General features: G+C 44.2%; 1 protein-coding gene across 1 annotated transcript in view; it reads right to left on the bottom strand.

Moving 5' to 3' along the window:
* The window catches only part of LOC128709325 (probable serine/threonine-protein kinase tsuA), a 218,520-nt gene that overhangs the window by 49,788 nt on the left and 144,794 nt on the right, over positions 1 to 23,938 (bottom strand). The window lies entirely within an intron of this gene.

The raw sequence follows: 23,938 nt of genomic DNA, 5'->3' as shown, positions 1-23,938 counted from the left end.
GTGAACACTTCTAGGGCGAAGTTTGGGGTGAAGGACAAAGAAAAAGGAGCAAAACAAAAGAAAAACAAGTTGATTGGCAACAATAACAAAAAATTAAGCCATGGAACCTCCATCGAGGGCGAAACGGACCCAAAAATGCTGAAGGCAAGAGAAAATCTCACTGGCCGTGGATATAAACGTTACCGGCACGGGATTGTAAGCGATGTTTTTGCGCGACTACCATTTCGCAGGGAGGCAGAATCGTAAATTACTACACATGAACCAAAAAATAGAACAAAAATAAACCGCTTTTTTTCTCAATCGTGTTGCTAGTAAAACTTTACCACCACAGGGCTTCTCAGGGTTTGGCAGAGTGGATCACTGTGGACAAGGTGAAATAGAAAACGTTACTTCACAACCTGAAAAGGTTTCCTCCTTCCCCGTGTTTCCACTTGAGTACTAAGCATTAGAAATCGAAACCCCTGGCGGAAAAAATCGAATTTCGAGCAGCAAAACGAAGCGCCTGAATTGCTGCAAACATAAATTTAGGCGTAGTGGTTACATCGAACCAAAACAAAACAACCCAAAAGCGCGTTGAAGCCATATCGGCGACTGGGACGGTGTAAGAATGTGGCCCATTCGTCCTTGAGCGATGACACTACATGGAAATAAAAAAGAAGCAACGAAAGGAAAAGATGGTACCACGCACTTTAACACACTGTCGCATATGCGAGGGCACGTGTTCGTTCAGGAGGTAGAACGTACGCACCGGCACACGGAAACCATCAGGTGGCGCGCCTGTTCGCTATTGGAGCGAAGGGAACCGAAAATGAAAAGCGACCTACAGTAGGAAAAACATATTAAATACAATTTATTGAATACCATGGATTTGGTCCGTGCTTTTTCTCTTCCTTTTTCCCGCCCCAGTGTGACTGACTGGTTTTGGAAAAAATAAACTGCACGAGCATGCGATGCGGTGAAGGTGGAGAGGTCGTTAAGGTACCGAGCCCTGAATACAGACACTCGGAGCAGCGTGACAACTTCCTTGCCCATTCTGCGTCCCCTTTTCCCAGGGCAGTGAAGTGAAGCGAAGAATAGCAAACGCTCGATATGCTATCGTAACGGCAATAAGTAATAGGATTATGTTACACATTTTATCTTCCTGCGTTGTGTGGGATGGTGGCCACACCGTCTTGTTGTCTCCCATGGGACGAACCGCACGGAAACAGATATCTGTGCAGTGGCTCTATTTTAGTTTTGCTTCAACGTGGAAGGAAAATCCATGGCTGCGAGGGATTGGAGAGACGGAGAAAGAGGAGGTGTATCTTTTCACCCACCCTCCACCCCGGCCAGGATCGGTTTCGCTATAATCGTCCGAAAAACGTTTCGGAAAACCTTCTTCAAAAGACAACCAACCGCCTGATACCCGAAGACATCGTCGTCTTGGTCTGCTTTCTTTATCCGCTTCGAGCCGATTCCGTTTGTGGCAAAACCGCTTGAGAGCTTCCGGTAAATCGGAAGGGGAGGAGGGCGTACAGCAGGAAGACACATCCACAAGTGAATTATTCTTATCGTAGAAAGCGCGAAATCAAACCATACTATCATGGTTGGCTGGTAGGCTGTGAGACGTCGCCACGGACCGGCGATACATCGACATTCGGCGGATGAAACCGATCTTCACGTACGACGCGTCTCGCACCCGATGCTTAACGGTTACTACGCTAATCCTCCTCCTTTCTGCTAAAAACCTCTCCATCGTACAGACGCTGGAGATTGGAGATCGATGCGACCGATGGGGGCACTTCGTCACCAGCGGCGTTCGAATGGGAGTGGATGGATCATTGCGTTATCCGAAGCGCCAGATAACGACTGCAGGGAGTGTCACTAGCTAGCTGGGAGCTGACGTGTCGTTAGAGTTAAAAACGGATGCATATCCAAGCTAGAATGGATGTTTGGTGACTCATTTGAGGGATGTAGACAATCAATACCACTATCTACCGTGAGCTAGAGTTGATGTTCTTAGTGCTTATTAAAGTCCAAACATCTCCGCAGGAATTGTTAGAATGTTTAGCAAAAGTTTGTACCCAAATCTCAACTACCAAAGGTGGCAGCTCCCGTTGTGGTGGCAGCAGTTTGATAACAATTCATTTCCATAAGTAATGTATTTCGTACCTTCCTCACAAAGCAAGCAACGCGTGGAAACGCACCGGCTCAATAGGCCCAGCTGCGTGCCGGTACCTTCCTAAAATCAACCTCGCATCGTTAATGCTTGGCTTGGAAGCTGGAGTAATTAGATTCTTCTGTTTTTGTGCCATTTTTCTTCATTTATTTCTGCTTCCTTGTTTGGCTACGGAGGCATGAAATTAGGCAACAAGGTGATGCGTCCCCATCTTTAAAAGCATGGTTTGCGAAGGAGAGGGGAATTACTTTGCATTTGTTGTGTTGCTCCTGCTTTCCCCCGGACCAAATCTCACCCAAAAAACGACACAACGAGAAAAGTACACCGACCGGGTCAAATAGCCATCAAATCATGTACCGACACGGGCTTAGATGGATGGACGTCGAACAACGTAAAATGTTTTGGAGCGAAGAGGGAAAAAAAAAGTTCGTTAAAAAGAAAATCGTTCCGGACAATTCATTAGCTCGTCGATGGCTAATCGCTTTCGATTGTGCCAAAGACAAACAAAAAAAAAGCGGCCCCCAGTTTGCAGAGATGAAATCCCAACCCCAAAAAAACACGACGGTTAGCTGTCAAATTCACAGCACGAAACAAATTATGTTGCTCTTTCCAGTCGCAGTCGGCTAAGTGAAATAATGAAAACTTCAACCGCTGGACATTATTTTGGACCCCTCGCAGGGACTTACACGGTGTGGAAGCTAATTTTGATTAATGATTGGTTTGTGCCATGCACAAAACAGTACACCACGGACGAAGCAAGCACAATGTAATCGAAAATGCAAATCGATCCACTGGAACGAACTCTGGCGCATATTGATAATTTGACAAACGGCTTATCACGTGCTTTCGCCCAAACGATCTGACACCTTCCTTTGGTGCGGGTAGAACGAGCGCATGCACCTTCTCGACGCTGAAGGATGTAAACGATTTTAATTTGTGTGTTGTTTCTATCAACATTGCCAGTCGAATGCGGCACGTTGCTTGTTTGTCCGCCGTAACCAAACGAGGGTACGTCTGATAGTTTCAGTTTCAACGTTTTTTTCGTGGCCGATTCGTATGCACTTTCACGGAGGAATCTAACCATAGCGTATGTGTGTGTGTGTCGGTGAGTTTTGCCATGAATTTAAATTAACTTCCCTATCGTGAGGTTTCTGCAAAGGACACTCGCCATAAGCTGAACACACGGGGCGTTTTTGTGACGATACACTCTTTGCCACCAAAAGCATTCTCCATGGCTTTGAGAATTTCTTGTAAAATCTTCACACGGATGCAGTTTCCCAGGTAGTGGCTACGTACGACCATTGTGCCGTGCTGTACGGCACACTGCAATGGAAGGTTTTCATTTGAATTCAAATCCAATCGTGGTTCTTTTGTTTCCACATTTACTTTTTGTTCAATTCGTCTATTGAAGTGTGCACAGAAAAATGGGAATCCTTTCGGTGGCCATTGTCACTAGCTGTCGGTGATGCTTTATTGCAACCGGTGAGATAAAGTGAGAGCTAAATGGGTTTTTAATTCCTGTGCATATTTTTCCCGGGGTTTTGGTTGAGGTTTCTGACTGCAGGTGATGCACTCGATATGACTGTGCTCACACGAACAAAGAGCGGATAATGTGAAAATTTATCAAAAATGACATATAAGGCTAGGGTATTTGGTTTACGACACAAAACCTGGAAGGCAAAAATTTAATGAACATTTGAAGAAAATAGAAAAGAATTCAATTTATGTTTGTGGGACAAATTGAAAATGTACTCAACTCATCATATATGTAATAGACAGAGAAAGGATGAAGGTCAGGTGTAATTCGAAATTTAACGCAGTACTTGACAGTTGATTATTGGGAATACAACTCCTGAAAGTATGCAATTCGTTATAGAAGACTTAAAATTCAGATTGCATACATAAAGGCGCTATAGTACAGTATTGTTTTGTCTGACTATTCCTTTTCGATTGAATTTTGAAGCTGAAATCATTTTGAATCAAGTGAAACCACTGCAGCTCGAACGCGCGAAGTTTTATAACGCAATTTGACAGCGAAACCATGGAAGCAAATAATTTCGTGGTTATATAGCTAATAAAGTGTATCACACTATTCAGTGCATAACTTTTTAGAGCGCAAGAATGGTAAAAAAAACCCTTGATGGAACCGTCTTGTGCTCGGTTATCTTGGTTGCAGACCGGAAGTTTGGTATCGTCATATTTCATGTACCGATGCTCCCAGGATGTGTGTTGGGTGTGTAAAATGTGTGAAAAATCCCCCAGAATACACCGCTTACACACACACACACCTACACATGTTTGAAGAGGTCGCCTTCGGGCATGTTGAACAGACCGACATTTCACGTCTGACACATGGTTATTGCTTCTCAAGACGTAGACACCAGCTTTTTATGACAGCAAAACGAACAAGGAACAAATTACAGCAACACTGCGCCTCGGAGAAAATGATGCTGCTGTATACTAGCGGAAGTTCCCAAAAGTCGTGGTCACGTTGCGATAAAGCGAAATGTTTCGTATGAATGTCTCGCTGTGTCGTGCAACGTTTTCCTTGGTTTCCAGTGTCTCTTTTTCTGCCTCCGGTGCTTGTGTCGATCACAAACGCCTTCCCTCGAAGTGCAACGCCTTTATGCAGATGTATGGTTTATGACAATAAAATTAAACTGCATTTTTGCGTGTGATATCTCAGCCATTCAAGCAACAGCACCACAACCGGAAGGACACCCACTGGGGCATGGCGAATGGCGGCGGTAATGTTCGATGCATCCGACGGTTTCAGGGCGAGCGCAAAACCCATTGTACCGGCGTAGCAACGATGCGACGAATGCAGCAACGGGTGTTGCGCTGGCAGTGTTTAGAGTAAAAGCTGACATAATGTTTTTCTTCCGGGGGAACTGCTTTTACTGCTGCAAGAATCGTGAATGGCGTTTTTTTTTTCAAAACTATTTTGTCACAAGAAAAAAGACTGTGTAGCTAAAGGAAAATCGATTTCCACTTCGCATGCACCGTGTTTCACTTACCAGCCGGCATGTTTTTCATTTCGGCTCTTACTGCTTGTTGCCTTGAAAACGATCACGGCGAGCTTTTGAAGTCAAGCAAGCATTTTCTCCACCGGTGGCCACATTTTTCAGCTTCGGAAAAACTTCGTTTTCTTACGAAACATGGTCCACGAAAAAAGGCAATGCAACTGAACCATCTCGTCGGGTTGCGCACAACACATTCTTGATGCTGTGCGGCCAAAGAACAAAGTCATCCAATCGTATCGAAGGCAGAAAAAAAGCCGGAAGTTTCATGCACAAGGATGGCCCAAACTGGCGTACGAAAGATATCGAGACACGAAAGTATGCAGAAATAGTAAAAAAAAAACAACTACCCTCCAAGCTCGTAAAAACGGTCGATTGGAATGAAGAAAAAAATAGCAAAAGACGAAAGAACCGCATATGAATAGATATTATTCAATATCGCTTTCTTGCCCCGTTTGGATGCCAAACTTCCTTGATGGGTTCGGTGGCTTTTGAGCCTTGTGAAGGGTAGCATTTTATTTTTCTTAATTCAAGCACCAGGAACCAGGGTTTTGTTGCATCCGAGACCATGCATAACATTCTTGCTGTGTATGGCCGGGAACCGATATGGGAAAATTTAAAAATTGTGTACAACTACAAAAGCGCTTGAAAGTTGGCCCGAAAGCACCAAACTATCAAGCTGTGGAAACAGTCGGAAAAATATCCCATCAAAGTGATGGTTAAGTTTAAAGTGAGTGCAGTTGATTGCGTGTGTAGGGTATAAGTTTGGCGCCTTTTGCATGTCGAAGTAAAATTGGACGGGAAGGTTCAACTTTTCAATAATAAGCTTATTAAAAAGTTTTGGTTCATTAGAGAGGGAGGTAAGTTTAAGCCTAGTAATGATTTTTTCTCAAATATTCAGCACCTGAAAAAGGTTGGCAATAAAAAGAGTGTTGAATATTCATGTGGAGCTCAACGTTTCAACATTTTAGCAATTTCAAAGATTATGAACACATTGTGTATTGCGCATTGTCTACATTTAGGCGTAAATGGCGAACTAAAAAGAGTGCTTAGCAAACCATTGTTTTTGTATTGCATTTCCATTACCCAATACTTGAGCATAAGGTGAAAGAAAATGCCACTTTTCCAAAACGGAAAAGTACGAAATGAACCTTTCATTCCGAATCTATTTCCATCCAAACCACCCTACTGTCGAGACATTTATTATCGCTTTGTATGTTTACGTCACCATCGATGATTTATGTGGACGTTTGTGGAGCGCAGCAAAAAAATAGAACCCTCTAATTCTATCCACTTGTCTCTATGCAAAACCATAAACGATATTGCGTTGTATGCGTGGCCAGACTCGGGACAGTAAAATGCGTTACCAGTGCCCGTGCTAATGTTGCTGGATAAGGAAAAACTAACAACAAACTCTCTCCGCTTTACTAACCGACAGCAAACTAACTTGTCCTTGAAGGATAAACGACGATAGACAGCGTTCGCCACACATTGAGGAAAGAAGTTTATGTAGCGAACTAAACAGTGTACGGTTTATCTCTCTAGCCGGCTCGGTGAAACTTTCCTCCGTTTCCTGCAGTTTTTTTTTTCGCCCTCCGTGTCCGTACTAAATTTCGAGTCATAAAGCCACACTAAAAGCAAGGACTGATGCGTCGCGCGCAAAGGACCAGTAATAAATAAGTAAATTTTATGAGTTATAGACCGAGCACCGTGTCCAATGGGTTGAGCAAGGGAATGAAGCAGCGTTACAGTGTCCCCCATTGTGGCCACCATTCTGATCCAGCCCAGATCAACCGAAAACCACGAAAGGCCGTCCGGTCGGTGGTTTGGCACGAAGGAAAACAAACGCGAAAGAAATCCCTCAACAAACCAAAGCGCCACACCTCCCTGGCACTTCGTAGGAAGAAAGTGTTTTTAAGGAAAGGAAAATATATATTTATTGATTGTTAATAGACGGGCTATAAGTCCTCGTTCGAGCGACCAAAGTCGACGGTGGTCATAAAATACTTCCACCCACCTCGCGCACCGCTTCCACCTCATACAACACATGCCAGCCCGGAGAATCGATAGGGTCGTGTGACATTTTTCCTATTTTTATTGGGGCAAATATGTCATAAAAAAGCAAAAATTTCTTCCCCGTCGCTGAGGTTGTGTATGTTTGTGTGTGTATATACATTTTTTAAAAAGAGTAAAGCAAGATTGTTTGCTCAAGGGATACCCCACGGAGACAGGGTATGGAATTGATTTGATCGGTTGGCGGGTTTACGGATTTATGGAGTTAAATTATCCAGAAGTTATGGGATTTGGCCGCAGAAAAAAAGAAATTTGCATAGGATAGGACAACTCTTTAAAGTGTACCGACCATCAGTTCGGAACCACTTAAAGGTATTATTTATCCATCGATACAATCGATCGACAATGGATTTTGTTTATTGTTTGTAGTTGTTTCTTGCTTTTGAGGGTTTCTTATGTTCTGTATAGTTTAAATATTACACTTACACTTACAGACTTACACTTACTTACAGACTGGTAAGTCGACTTTGTAAATTTCAGGCATAACTTTAGGCGCAATAGGCGCAATTCAATGTAGGCAAATTGCATACCTTACTGGTATTCGTTATTTTCACAAAAGGGTTTTTTCACAAAGGGCCACTAGTTCGTTATCTTGCGAACGTCATCTAATCGTGCTTACCACTTCCTTTGTCTTCAGTACTAATGTAGTTCGGTAGCAAAAAACACTATTCAAATCAACTCCTAAAGCATTTACCAACCTGAAACGAAAGCAAAAACAAAATACAATTTAGTAAAATGCGTTAGAGCATGGTTCGGGTGGTAATAAAACAACAGCAAATCAACTTCACCACAAATAACAGCAAAATCTCCAGCTTACAGCATTATCCCACAGTCAGCACATTTCCGGTGAAAACACCTTCCGATTAAGAAGCATACCAGCGTAGAGTTTTGCATGGATGGTTCTAGTTTTTTGCGTTTTTTTCTCCGCTAGTTTTCCCGCACAATCATTTTCCCTTGCCCAATCGGTTCGGTATGGATAGTAATTCAACAAGAAGTTTCCCTTTTCGCCGTCAGTGGATGGGGGCCCAAAAACAGGGTATGGGCAACAAAAACTACCACCCGGGGAGAAATTGAGCCAAAATCATGGCTTGACCAACTGGGCCGGCCCTTGCACAAAGCTCACAAGCGTACACAATATCGATTTCGTATCAAATATTCATCAAACTAAAGCGCATCCGCAACTGACCAGCAGCGGATGAGCCAGACGACGACTTCTCGACATCGTGCGGAGATAAGCAAACGTGAGATGCGGCCGGAAATAGAATCGAAACCATCCGCAATTCAACAAACGTGCTCCTTCCATTTGTCTGCCGAGATGGTGCCCCGTAATCCAACCGAGGGTTGCGCTCCTCGGGAAACATAAACTTGGTAAACAAATAAATAAGAAAGGAAGCATAACACGATCACATCTCGCCGCCTTTCTTCGCTATCTGTTGGACCGCTTCGTGGCAGAGAGCGTTGGTGGCCAATCCGGTGGGCGGTTGCGTGGTAGCATTTGCTTTGCCTTCATCAAATATTGAAGCTACACACGGTTCAGCCGTGTTTTCTTTTCCTTGTTGCTGGCCGATACTACGACGACTCTGGATTATCTTCCAAGTCTTTGCTGATTGCGACGTACCACACACGAAGCCGAGGCAAAGTGAAAAGTGCACCGTAAAGTCCCACAAATTCGCAAACCATTTGAAAGCAACGCGATGGCGAAGATGTTTACCACGGGCCGCGTTGTAGCTGCTCGAGCTCCAAGGAAGTCGTTTTGACTAACAGCATCCAACACGGTTGTGTTCCGTTCCGTTTGTGCTTTCCCGTTCAGCGTCCGTAAATTGTTGATTAGAATACAAATGAAAGTGCTTCGTTTGCCGGCATCATCGTGGTGGGAAGAAAGCAGCAAGTGGACGCCATGAAGGTTTGGAGTTAAAATATCCTTATCCTTCCTGGAGCGGGTCTTAGGCAGAAGAGGAGCGACTTTGTGCTGGAGGGTTTGCAGCAGGAACCGACTACATGTTTGACAGGCGGAGCACATACGTGTGACTCGCACTCGTTTTCGGGTAGTATGAAAAATTTACATGATGGCGGGAGACTCCAGGATCGTAAGATACCGCACCATGGCATTAAAGATAACCGCCCTTTCTCAACGGTTCGGATGGTCGAAGGCACTTGAAGAAAGCTAAAAAAGTTTCTTATTTCGCCCTCAGTGCACAAAGTCCAGGTAACCTTCGATTACTTATTCACTAGCTGGTTGTTTAAACGTCTTCAAACGCTTGCCTGCGTTCGTTGAGGCTGATCGGCAAATAATTGTACAGATACATTTGCTCCAACCGACCCCACAAGACTTTTCACCGAAGTCAGTAATTATGGCAACCAGAAGCAAATGAAATTTATGGGCCTCTTTTACGCAACATCCATCCACAGTGGATGAGGCAGTTGCGGAGAGTTTGGATTGTGATCCAAATATCAACCACAACCTTCATTTCATTGGCTGGAATACAGGCTGGAAGGGTTTTGGTTCCTTCATAAGGTTCCAATTACTCAAACAACCTTCGTAGAATCGACCGGATGAAAGAGAGACGTCCACACTGCTCGGTGGAAATAATGACATCCTCCGCTGCCGGCTGTGTGCGAGAGTTGCCTGGGAAAACTTAATCAATTTGTTATGCTAATTATAAGCAACACAACGCGTTGCCTTTGGCTGAAATCTGCCGATCATCAAGATGAAGCCCGGATGTTGGCGTTGGGAGGGCGAAATCCGATAATGCACCTGTGCTGGCGGAAAGCAATCCGGCGCAATGAGTTAAGACTTCACACACAAAAGGTGCCATAATCGGATCGGGAAGCCATCCTTGGAAGATATTCGCCAACATATCTGACGCTTTGCTACCATGGCACAGTTGTACCGACGGCTACGTGCACCCGTTTGCATTCGTCTTAAAGACCTAAATCTTGATGTCAACAGAGGCTGTCCCAAATGAGTGTGTATACAAGCGCTTCGACAACTGTTTGCCAACGCAAATTGCATCGAACCGGAGAGTGCATGCGGCGAAACAGACACATTAAAAGGCATTTTCTTTTGCCATTGTCACCTCGCAAACGTACAAACATTCATTCAACGAGTTTGCACCACACACACACAAAAAAACGAAGGGCGCGACATGCAAAGGACTCCGCCGTGGCACTACCGAAAAACGTAGGTTCGCGGTGGGTTTTAGAGGGACGCGTTATTTATGTGTGCACGGGCTCAGTTTCGGTTGGTCCGAACGGAGAGGCCCGTGCTCGTGCGGTGTTGTCCCTGGGGACGGATACCAGGCATTCGGTGCAGTAGTCGTTTATTATCACATCGTTTGTAATGAACGGAACTCGGGTACACAAGGCCTCGGGTTTTGTACCAGAGAGTGACATGAAAGAACGACACCCGGCCAGCCACATGCTGCTTCTTGTCGTTGTGCTTTCTGTGTTTTTTTTTGTCACTGCCCTTTTCTACCACGTTTGGGAACGAAATGGACCGCGCCGGAAGTCATGTCGTGTGTCGTCCATTGGCAGGTCACTCTGGACTGGCGCTCGTGGTAAGGTGTCAAAGCGTTGGTATTGGAAGAGCGCTCCAGAGTAGAATTCTGACCAGCAAAACATGACTTCGTCCCGGTTGGGTTTTTCCCATCCGAGCACTGCGAACGGCGAAAGAAAACCGTGCAAATGAAAGTCGAGAGCATAATAATAATGGCTTGTCACTCGAGCTTAATGTGACGTGAGAGAGGGAGGGGTCGAAGTGAAGCTGCCGTGGAACGCAGCACGTGGAAATGGGATATTCGACAAAGGCACATACCAAACACGGCGAATCCTGCGACTGTCGCTGCGGATCGGTAACCGTTTCTGTCAGAAGGGCAGAAGAAAAACTGCACTGCCGTAGCGTGCACCACACAGCGCACAGAACCGTACCGGGATTCTTACGCTGTGTGTACCATCCCGAGAAGAAAACCCGTGCCGAGAGAATTCGCTTGCTCAGCAAAATTTCATTTCGGTGACGGGCATCGCGCCGCAAAACCATCGGAAATGGCGGTGCGCCGGGAAGATGTGCTAGAGAAAGGTAAAAAAAAAAAACAGAGCTGGCTTCACACCCACCGGGGATGGATGGTGCACGCGAGGACAGGCGGAACTGCATTTTCCACTCAACTGAGCTCATTCGGTTTCGACTATTTTCCGCTCATACGAGCAGTAATGGAGGATCTCCACTTTTCCTTGGAGCTTAATCAGTGTCCGGGTGGTCTTTCTGCGAGTCGAGCGTAAAAAGGCGTAACTGCATGAATAATCGGTGATGGATGACAACTTGCTTTTTTTTCATAAGCTTCCAAGGGGTTATAGAGTTCCGTTCGAATGGGTTTACAATCACGGTCGAAGGCAAAGGCTTAAGTTTGAATGAACTGCTTAGCGTTATTGAGAGGTGCTTGATGTAATTGAGCATTATTGGGTACTTCGGGAATGGAAGAAGGTGGTAAAATTGGCCATCTTGGCGAATTTTTAGTCCTTATAAAAGAAATCAAGTGATGGTTTCTATGTCATGTCGTTGAATGGTCCAATTTGTAAAAGTCTATTGGGTAGTGCACTATTACTGCCTTATTATCTCTATTCCATTTTAAATGTATGCACCAAAGAGGATTTGATCAGTGGATCAGTGGATCCCTTCTTTAGTGCAATTGATTCGAATTCCATCTGATTCCTTGTGCTGATGTATGATAAGACTATCGCTAAGACATACAAACGTCATCAAACCATCAATTTCCCATGCCAAGCATCCAATTTTTAACACCAGACAAACGTCAATCGTATTAACCTTGGGGAAATCTTGGAATGCGTACCGTCAACAAGTTCACCGCCATCAGTTCGTTAAGGTGCTGCAATAGCAAACATCAACACGCCCATTAACCCGGCTAGACTCGGCGTGACATTATCTATTTGTCTCCATCTTCATTCCTCCAAAACCGTACCTTGGGTGCAGACAGCCAACGCCACGGACGACGACAGGCGGCCACATTTTTTCATGCACTGCAGCAGTATGTGGAACCCCTTTTTTCGTGATGGATCCTTCTAGGAGTTTATTTTCTTCCATTCCGTTTTGTGCTTCACCGCAAACGTGTCGCTACGTGCAAACGTAGCTACGGAGGATGCGATATAATCAGTTTTCCCAACGTGAGTTACTTTTTCCCCCCATTTCCCAAGGCTTTCTTTTGTGGAGATTCACTGGTGGTCATTTCATGATGTGACTTTTTGTGCACGCGTTGTATGTAAATAGGATTTCTAGCTTCGGTCTAATGTACTCTCCTTTCCCCACCGAAAAAAAAAGGATTCATTGGTACCAGACGAATGGCTAGAGGCAAACTGAAAACGACCTAAACGACAAGATAGACAAATGACGGTGCAAATGAAGTGTTTCTTTTTTCTTCCGGTGCAATGAAGAATTTTAAATAACGCTCGTGAATAAATTGTTTCCGGCGGGAGTTTCGTTTGCCGTTCGGACGTGTGCGTATGTGACACGAGTTCGAGTCCGAAAGGGATATGAAGCTGCTAGAGCTCATAACGTTAATGAAATTCTGACACACAGGAGAACAGGAACCTGTCCATACATTTGCACAATTCGTCCATGAATATGTTCACGTTCATTAACCCTAACCTCGAAGTTGGCGCACAAATTAAAGTGAGAACAATTTTCCAACCCGCCCGAAACGGAATAGCCTTCCCACGGGCCAACAGTTCTCGGAAGTAACTTCAAACATCTTGGTGCCATTTTAATCTGCTAAAAGACCTCTCATTCCTTGAAAGCGCCGGAAGTTCTGAAGAATCGTTTTGCCTTTTTTTTATGCACGCCTAGCGCCTTCTCAAGAGCCGGCCCAATATGGTGACGATAGGGTCCGGCTATAAGAACCAACCGCCAGGCAAAAACAGTATTGAACGGAGCGTGGAAAGCGTGCAAAAACTTATCCTTTTCCAGCAACCAACAGTCGTCGTACGAAACCGTGTGCTCTTTGTACTGTCTGCCGGAAGGTGAAGGTGAATAAAAGTGACCAACCGGAAGCACCGTACGCCGGTGGTACTGCAGCAAAAGTTTTCATTAAAAATACTTATTACCCGTGAGAAGCGCAGCACGAAGGGATATTTGCGCTTCTTATCATTAGGACGAACTTCAGGGCCAGTGGCTTAAGAATGGAGGGCGCTCTTGAAGTCGTTGCGGCAGACGACGAGTCAGCCAGTGTTCAATGAGCGCTAGAGAGCCGTGGGATAAAACAAATGACAAACTTGTTCGATGGTCCGGTGCAGGAAAGGGTTGGACGGTACCGCCCTTCCGGTGCGGTCCGGCAATATACAATCGGTGGGTAAACGCAAACCTTTACCAAATAAAGACAATGGAACGTGCGGAGCAGTAATAAAACGTAATAAAGTAGGTGCTGAATTCAATATTTGTCCCTCGGAGCGATAAAAATGGAACTCTTGTCTTCGCATTCACGGCTGAAGTATGGCTTAGAGGCGGTCCTTCGAAAGGGCTCATTTTGCGATGCGCTTTATCAAGGATATTTTATTGTTGTTTGATTATATCCTTTTGCTGCCATCATCAAGCTCGTTCACTCGAGGCGAACGGCTGAACGGAAAAAAAAGCCAGCTGAAACGAGGAACGTTTCAGGCACTTTCTTTGGACCGGAGACGACAGAGCCCTTACACTTACTGGCCCCCTCCTAGCGCAACGAATTGTAATGGTGCATTTCGGTTTTCGATCGGTTGGCGGTCGTTGCTGTTTTACGAGAAACAAGCGCTAATTTCGGATGAAATGCTAGTGGAAGCTGATTTTTAATTAAAGCCGTACACTTCGTTCATCCGCCGGCCATCGCTGGCGATGGCAGAAGCGCGGAGAGATATTTTCATCTGAATGGTATGAAAATCCTTTTCAAAACACTTACGACTACAAAAGCCCAACTCACAATAAGGTTCATGGTGCGAGCAGATTCCAATTGCCAAAGCAAAATTACCCGCAACGAAACGTAAAGGGAGTGTGAGAAAATTTATTAGAAAAGCCTTGTAGAGAAATATCGTGGAAATAGAAACAAAGACGTCATAAACTGATCTAAATAGTTTGGGAAAGTGCGCTCGTTGCTTGAAAGGTTTGGTTTGGAAAAATATTATTCACACTGCTATGAAAGGAGATCGAGAAAAACATTTGTTACGGAAATATTTACATTCACTAGTTCAGTAAGCTGTTTCATGAACCAATAACACCTGAAGGTATGCAATCGTTTCATGATGTATATTGTGTATTATTTTTCAATGAGTGTCGTAAGGCACTTTCCATCTTCTTCTACTCTTGTTAGCCGATAACCCAAGAAGAAACACCCTCAACTTTGGTTTGTAACAATGAAAATACATATTGCATACTATCAGGCGCGTACCCTCCCAAAAAAGGTAAGCTATCAAGTGGAGCAACAAACTTACACTGAAATCATAACTGGTTGCGGTTAGTTGCATCAATTACTTTGCGTTCTAGCATTATTGCGCTAAAGTAAAAAGTAGCTTCACGAAACGTGGTGAAGGTCAATTTCGGCGACAAGTTCCTGAAGATATCCCCCAACCTGAGCAATACGGCTGGAGAGGAGACTTTGCGAAATCATTAATTTTCTCTGCTGTTTGGATGGTGGTTTCATATTGAAAAACTTTTACACCAACCCAGCACCCAGCTCCTGGCATCCTGCAAAAAAAAAAAACAAGCCGATAGGAATAAATTTTTATTTTCCTTTGTGTTCGACAATCGACGATGGTTACCACATGGTTCGGGCACGTTTTTCGCTTTCGAATAACGAGAGACACACAATATTCGTCAGTGCATGTGTCTTGGTTGAGGAACTTTGTCAGCTTGAAAGTTTTTGCCGAAATGGAACTCATTCCTATAAAAAGGCAACTTCCATCCACCCAAAAGGATGTGTCGGGATATTTGTTCTCCAAGACATGTCCCGAAATGCTTGATGATGATCAATAAACATCCGTGTCACGTAGTTTTTCCTGTTGAGCAGGACGTAACTTTGAGCCTGTTACTACTGCGTCTTCGGGATGAGGACAAGCTGTCTCGCTTCGTGGGCTGTCACGCACCCTGAACGGTGTGATTGCTGGTGGACAGAAGCGTCATGTTAAAGAAAGAATGTCCATGATTGGTTCTGCCTCGTGCCGGCCCTCTCATTCGTTCTGTAGTTGTTCCTAGCTTCAGAACAATTGCGATAAACGCCTAAAGTTATACAATTAGTGCAAGACGCACTAAGATGCATCACATAACCTCGATGAACGTTTTTTCTGCTACAATTTAATTTGGTTGAATAAATTTGTCCTTTTAGATGCTATTGTTACACCCCACAGTGCGTGGAACGATCAAAACCGAATTCTTTATTACACTTTGTGTCTTTGCCAGCTTTGTTCGGGCGAAACAGCAACAGCAACAGCAACCCTCACCAGAAATAAGCTCCCTTCCTAGTTTGTTTAGTGGAAACTAAAACACGCACCTTCCGCCCAAAACTGGAACGATTTGATGGGTGCCCCAGAATAAATTGCTTGCTTTCTTCTGTGAACTAATAAAGAATACGTTCTTATAGTTTTTCCCTTCAATCGTGCTTTCGTTTTGCGCTTGAAGGGCCACATTTTCCGGACCAGAAAGAAAAATGTAATCAATACAAAGCGTACGCTTGCCAACAGTTCGATCAAATTTAAGAAACTAAAAAAGGAAAACCAACACACGGCAGTAGAAGAGGAACAGCAAACAAAAAAGGTCTCATCAGCCCTGGAAAACCTAACCTGTCTGCGAGTGTGTGTGGACCATAAACGACGCGACATGACTGGAATGGAAAATTTTCTCCATTTTGTGCTTCATTTTGGGTTGCGTTTTGTGTGTGTGTGTGTGTGTGTGTGCGTGTTTTGTCAAACGGCCTCGTCATCGATTGCCTTCGTCATTATCGTCATCAGAACTAGCAATCATCATCATTGTCAACAACCATGTCCTCTGTTGGTTTCCTTTGTCCCCGTGTACCAATATCCACAAGCGCCCGTACACACAAATGTGCGCATTTTGACCATTTCCAGTGGTATTTGTGCCGCTCGTCATCATTATCGGTTCGGAGATTCAATAAATGAAAGCCGATCACTCGACCCGTTGTTGTTGTTGTTGTTGTCGGGGGCCTATTGTTTGGCACGGGACGGACGATAATCGGTGACATTCCGGGTACGCACCGAGGGATTTGACAAAAGTGATACCAATGCAAAAGGTTTCGCTCGCTCCCCCGCCAATGTGTTGCTCCACACGACTGTACCATGTGGCCATGGGGGATGAATTAGCGCTGTTTGGTGTATGTTTGTGTTTGAGAGTGTGCGTTTGAGCCTCCACCCGTTTAACCCTCATGGTTTTTCATTTTTTGTTCTGCTTATGTTTTCTCAACCGATCCCACACAATCGGTAAGTTTTAATAGATTTTCCAACTGATTGCGCCCGGATTCGATTGCTCTTCCTGTCCCTTGGCTGGATGGTTTTTTTTCTTGGTTCGGTTTCGGTCAAATTTGGGTCCCGGGAACAATTTTCAGCCGCCAAACAGAGGCATTGTGAAGCTGTGCGGGTTCGGTGATCCTTTTTCTAGCCTCATTCACATTCAACGTCTGCCACGCACTGTCCTTAATCGGGTGCCCGAATGAACGGGGAACGATTGGGACAGTGAAACAATGCCTCCATTTGATTATGTTGTGATACATAGGCAATGTATCCGAGGCCATTTGTTTGAACAAAGTCACCTCCTGACGGTCAGAAGTTAGAACGATGTTTAAAAAAACAGATACAAGAGGGATTTGCTAAAAAATCTTGCATTGAAAAGAAATGGTTGGAAATGCGTCAGTACATAACTGGAAAAAATGATAAGTTTAATTTGATCACATATGTTATAAACATGACAAGACATAAAAAGGAAACGTTAAACCGCAAATGTTACCAACACGGCTTATTTGATGATAAAAGTTCATTGGTAACGAAGAAAACTCTCACCAAAGCCTAATGGAGACTGAAACAATTGCGCGGCCAAAGAAATGCGGTCCATTGCGTTGGCTTCATTTGTACTGATTGGAGTTCTGACAGAGTTCAAGGCGCAACCAATCAAGACAAGATAAAAAAGAGCATGTTAGCATGAATTCCTCTGAGAAAAAAAGGAATGTAGCAATTCGTTACACCGTCGCTCGTTGATTGCAAATCTATGGGTGAAGGTTACAGGCCGATTGATTGAGCAATTTTCTCTTCTTGGAGTAGATATGAAAAATTAAAGAGGTAGAAGTGATGGCTTAAAACATGTTATGATACAGCTTTCTTTATTTCAATCCATTTTGCGTCCGAAAAGAATCAAGCTCAAAAGCTCCAAAAACATTTTAACAACATGTCGTTATCTTTTCTTCCCACATACTTAAAAAAACCATAAACGTTGAACTTTTCCTTGCCAAGAAACTTCGCCAGACATCGCAATCAGGCAAACAAACGGGTATAATTGAAATCATTGGCCGTCAATGACCATGACTTCCAAAGTTTTCCCGTAGTAAAAATTGGTCTGGTTTGAACAAAATTGAAGTCAACTAGATAGTTATCAGCTTTCTTGTTTGAGAAACGGCAAGAAAAAGTAGTTCTAGTTAAGTTCGTATCAATCTTTCCATTAAAAAAAATGCTCCATACGAGCCAACATTTCGAGAGTTAAAAAAAACTAACCCATTCAACGACGAAAACACACATAAAACATAATGGTGGCTTACCAGATCCACCGAGTGCAAGCAACGAATCACCGTGCTAAGGTTCCGGAAGCTAAAATCAGTCATAAAACGAAGTTGCAAAAAGAAATGAAAAACTAGCAAATGTCTTCTGCATTTTTCTTAAGGTAAGGAAAGCCATATATGACGACAGGTTTACCAGGAAAAAGGTACGCCATTACGCAAAGGTGTGGCACCCGTTTTTTTTTCTTCTTCTTACAGTTGTTATACATCCTTACGCCAATCCAAATGCCCAGCGCACATGATGCCAATCTTGTTGGAGATTTTATTAGTCTTTGTGTGTTGAAGCTGCTGGTGTGCCCTTACGAACGAGGACACACCGTCACCCAAGGTCAAGCTTCGAAGACAGCCAACCGACGACAAATTGTGCGCACAGACAGTGTGCCCGGGAACAACAAAACAACGGCACAAAATGGTGCCCCTCCCGAGCCCGATGTTAGTCTCGCCGTCGTGCAGGAGATACGGGGAAAGGACACATTTTCTCTGGTGTACCGTAATCAGGTAGGAAACCCCGAACGAAAGTCATCAAAATGTGCAACAAACTAAGGAAACACATTCCGCTGGTCCTCCGTTGCGCGGTATCGATGTGAGACGACCGGAACCGGAAATCAATTTATTATTTTATCTCCCTGTTCAGTTGGAAATAATGAGCATCAGCTCCACCCGGAACATGCCCAGTTTGATTCGTAGCGCCTGAATGTAGACTAGCCCTGCAACGACGGGTCGATCTCTCGAAGGGTCTTTAGGGATGGCGAATCGAATTTGCAGTTCCGATCATTACACCGTGGCGAGTGTTTTGTACATGGCAGGGCTTTTGATGATGTTTGATGACGACGAGTCTTTTTCAACTCAAGAGGACACGTTGTGTAATATAGACAAAGACTTCTTTATATGAGATACTTTTCCGTATGAACACAGTTTGAAAATGCTTACATCAGCAGCATAAATGGTTGGAATTCCAAAAGTTTTCCGAAGGGTTCTGCTGCAAAAAAATGCCTGGTAAAAGATTATTTTTAATAGCAGAACCTTTTTCACAAACACCAAGAGTACCAAGAGTTCACCATGATCTCCACATTTGCAGCAACTCAAGTGTAATCGTGTGAAGTGCACAATAATTTCCCTACAAAATATGGCAGAATTCGCAGACCTCCGTAAGGTTCCAATCCAAGCATTAGCATTCCAATCCAAGCAGCCAAACCGAAATGAGGTATTGCAAGGTTTCACAGTAAATTATGCTTCATTCCAACCGCACACATCCTAGCGCCCACCGACATGTTTGCCGTCCTTCTCCCCAGCTTGAGGCCTCTTTGGACGAGTAGTCCAAAAAGAAAGCACCCATAAAATGATGCGGGCTATTGGGTGAGGGCAATTTGTAATACAGACTCCCACGGTCAAACGGGTTCACCGTGCATTTAGGTGCACCTTCAGCATGGCCTGGGCGCTTTCGCTTCTCCTCGCAAATCCTATGCATAATAATGATATGATGCTGCGAAATTAGATGTTCGCGATTGGCGTGAGTGTGTAGGTGGTGTTCGCGCATATGGAATTCTATTTTCGAAATTCTCCAAACGAGTTTTACCGGTGTGCTGCTGGGTTGCTGGAGCAGTACGCCGTGGCAGTTATTTATGATTATGATGATATTCAGCTGGTCGGGAGTAGAATTGTACAACGATAGAATTTGCTGTATTTCGTACCGCTCAAGCTGGGAAAGGATTCGGTATGCTTTCGGTGGATTGGGTCACCATTGGAATTGGATGCTTTTGTCGAGAAATGTTCACAAAAATCTTAACTCAATAGAGGTATGGGACAGACATAGAAATGACGAAAAAAAAATGTACGAGCGGAGCAGCTGGAAAAGTTCGCGTTTATTGGAAAAGCATTATTAAATTTTGTCATTAGGTGATGCTGCATGACAAGCTTTAACACAGTTGAAACATATTCAAACAGTAGAGCCGTTGATCCATTTGACCCGATATGCAAACAAACAAAAGCAACCAATCAACGCCAAAACGCCTGAATGTAGGCAAACGAATCGAACGCCTAAATATATGCAAAAAACCAAACCGTACATTTTATTATTTACTATTATGAAGGATCCACGAAGCAATAGACGCTATGTATAATCGATATCCGATCAATCTGCCGCTAAATGATTGAACGCTTCACTAATCGATGCGGTTAACTTGAACACGGCGTTCAATACATCAAGAATGATTAACGGAATGCTGAATAAATCGAGCGAATGCTAGTGAAGAAGCCAATCGTCGCCTCTGCTTGCCACAAATTATACTCTCGATGTGGCTCCATTCAATGCGATTTGAAGCGTTCGAGATGGTTCTTCTGCTACTCGGGGAAGGATTTTATTTGTACCCTTTTTCTCATCATCCTTCAATCGATTTTACTCGCGCTATTGAGAGATGTTTGCTTTTATCGGTCAGCCATCGAACATAATTACTCTTGAAGTGGTTGCACTTCAAGCGTTCGAGAGCAACGATAGTCGCCACTTGCCACTGTTGCCTCCGCGTCGGTGACGATTTTGTCGTCGTCGTCGTCGTCGTCGTCTGGATGGATTGACCACTCAATTCGTACGATGCGAACAAAATGGCGTTCGGGTTGGTTCTTGAACGTGAAGGCACACCGTACGCTCTGGCACCTTTCGGGTGGAGCACTTTGGCCTTTGGGTAGACATGAAAGGATAGTTCATTTGCTTCGCAGTATGATGCACACAAAAACGAAGTTTCATTTGGTCGTATATTGGAATGTTTTCCAGGAACGTACTGCTATTATACAGAGTGTCAACCAGATTTATTGCTTCTTTTATATAATTTCTCCAAAAGATTCAACTATGATCAGTGCTGCAGGTTTTTGTTTATGGAAATTTATGAAACCTCCTAAATGTATGCAATTTTGTATAGAATATGACTTTGTTAAGACCTATCAATTATTCAGCAAAGCCTAAAATTACGCACTTTAGATCGTTTCGTTGTCTGAAAAATCGTTTCAGCTTATCGTAGATGAAATATCATCAGACCCTTCGGAAAGCAAACAACGCAAAGTGAACCTTCTTGAAGATAAAAATTTGACCACAATTAAATTCTCCGGAAAAAAAACCACCTTGGCATCTTGGTGTGTTTACGAAGAGCAACATTATCAGTTCGAGGGCGTTAATAACACCTTTTCAAGGAATGAACACGCACACACACACACACTCTATCAAGCATACTTCCCCATCCATTTTGCAGGCACGGCGTTATGGTGTCTTACATTTCGTGCGCCCAAGATTGAATGAAAATTTAAAAAGCCGAATTTAATAATTCACCACGATTTCGCTGCCAGCGAACCATCATCGGCTGCTCACGGCAAACCGAGGCGATTTGAGCGTTTTCCCGGAATCATTTACTGGTCGCATGCCACCGATCCCGTCAACGCAGCCGCCTTTTTACAGCAGCCCCGAGGGAGTTGGAGAAAAACAAAAAAGAGATCGTCGGCGCCGTGTTTTCGGTTCGGAGCCCCATCTTGACGCGTTTTTCGGCGAAAACCTCATCAAATAGCCCACAGCTACGGGATTGGATGAGGTGGCACGGATGGTGGAATATCAGCGCTGCCAGGAAAATGAGAGCGCGCGCGAAGCAACAAAAACAACCAGCGGCAAATCGGAGTTTTCTGTTCTGTTTGCCTTTTTTTGTTGGCATTTTTATTCGTTCCATGATGCAAAAGCTTTGTGGGCAATGAATTATTAATCGAATGACATTTCGAAGGTGCGAAGTGGGAGGAAAAACAATGCCGATGAGATTAGAAGAAGATGGCCCGAGGACTTTCGGTGTGGAACGTCTGATTTTGCTCTCACCCGCTTCCATATTATCTGCCCAAACTCGGTACAAGAAAGTGCAGGGAGTGGGCAAGGTTTCAGCTCGATGTCAATTTAACTTGTAATGAGCTTTGTTCGAAACTTTTTATTGTCACACAGGACACGCTGGGACCGGGAGCATCAACGGATGGTCATTTTCCATTCCACGCTGTGGGGTAACAGTGAGAGGCTTTGGGATTAGATTTGGTTGAAAATTACGACTTGTTTTAGGCGATAAATAGGAAGCGTAAACGATTTGATAGGATTAATTATGGTGGCAGGTTGCGTCGGGGCACTTACGCACCAAGCGCCCGTTCAGTAAATGTATTGTCAAATGGAGCGAATAAGTTGATGTTTATTTCCGTGTCCGGCAATTGGAACCATCCATTGTGAAGTGGGAAAGACATACTGGGATTTATGGTTTAGCAGAAGAAATACCGATTGCTAAAAGATCCCGGATTGTTCACTCTGCTTCATTGATCGTGCATATAATCTAGCTAGGACTGCTCCCGATGACATGTAAAAATATATATGTTGTACTACGTTTTGCATACTTCAGGGCGCTTTGATTCATACATCAACCGTTACTGCACACAGGTAGCTTTGGACGTACTTATTTACATCTTATTACACAATGCGACAAGATATAAGAATCCTTCTCATAACACTTTGAATATGAACTTGGAAGATATTTTCAGAAATCTTTTCCCTTCCCAGCCGCTTACACCAAAAACAGCAAACGTGTACCACACATTATGCATAATGCATGACAAGAACCTTCGGCGTTCTTCCAGCGGGCAAAGAATGGTGCTTCCTATACGTAAATGACCTTTTCCATTAGTCGAGACACCAAGCGGCGGAAAGAAACCATTATTTCTCGAAATGAAAGGATTCGTCGGAGTAGCGGGAAGCAAATACTCTACGCAACCAGACAACAGTAGTCAGATTCACATAGACCATGGTAAACATTTTTTTCCACGGCTGTGTTCATTACCACAAAACACACTTATCTCAACCCGGCCTTGCCGCTGCTGCCTTCTGGCAAAATAAACCGAACACGGGACGGACACGTTAGATGCCTCGTTTGCACTACCAACACCACATATGCTAACGGACCACGGCAAGCCGATAAATGGGTGTTTATTTTTCCTTCTCACCGTGCACTGCATCACTTAACTAAAGAGCCAACTGTCACAGAAGCTTCTTTGCCTAATTGTGGTTTAGGACCTTTTTCCGCACGGCACACTGCTGGAACGAGTCCAGAATGTTTGTTTAAGAACACGGCAGGAAGTGGAAGTTGGGAAGAAAGACAACTACAAGAGGGAAAGAAAAAAAGCAACATAAACGGAATAATGTTGGCTGTTTTAGTAGCTCAGAGATTTTAGCATAATTCTCCCTAAACAGAAAAACAAACACAGCACCTGGGGGGGACGAGTTCCACTACGTCTAACAGGGCACCACCTGACAGGGTACTTGGAATGGAGCGTCCTATTCATTTTAAACCATCATCCAAATGATTACCTGCCGCGGGAAAGATTTGCCATCACTTAAAGCCTCAGATTTGATTGAGTGCCGGAGCATGCCGTAAGACGGTGACGGTTGCCATTAAGATTTGTCGGAACCATTGTCGTCTCCAACCGGTCCACACGGAGGTGGGATCCACTACATAATCGTTTAAGATGCAACTCTCCGCGTCCACTTCCAGGGGCTGATGATGAGAAGAGTTTTACAGCAAACTCGCAAAACCATTACGGAAAACTTATGGCTCTAGGAATTATTCCTACCCTCGGTGAGGGATGTCTAGCTGCAGCGACTCGTCCTTCCGTGGCACACACAAAGGCTTCCATTACCCATGGGTGCCCATGAGAAAATGACAACGGAAAACATCTCTTCAAACAGGCAAAGTTTGATGAAACTCTTGCTCATTTTTGCTCAAGGGAATTCAGTGCTTAATAGCGCTTCTTCCCCTTCGCTTCATCCGTTCCACCTTCGCTCTCTTCCTGCTCCGCAACTGAGCGGAAGTGTCCAGTCTGAACCC

This window comes from Anopheles marshallii, chromosome 2 (genome assembly GCF_943734725.1).
Source record: "Anopheles marshallii chromosome 2, idAnoMarsDA_429_01, whole genome shotgun sequence".
Classification (NCBI taxonomy): domain Eukaryota; kingdom Metazoa; phylum Arthropoda; class Insecta; order Diptera; family Culicidae; genus Anopheles; species Anopheles marshallii.
This window is presented reverse-complemented; position numbering and strand designations above follow the sequence as displayed.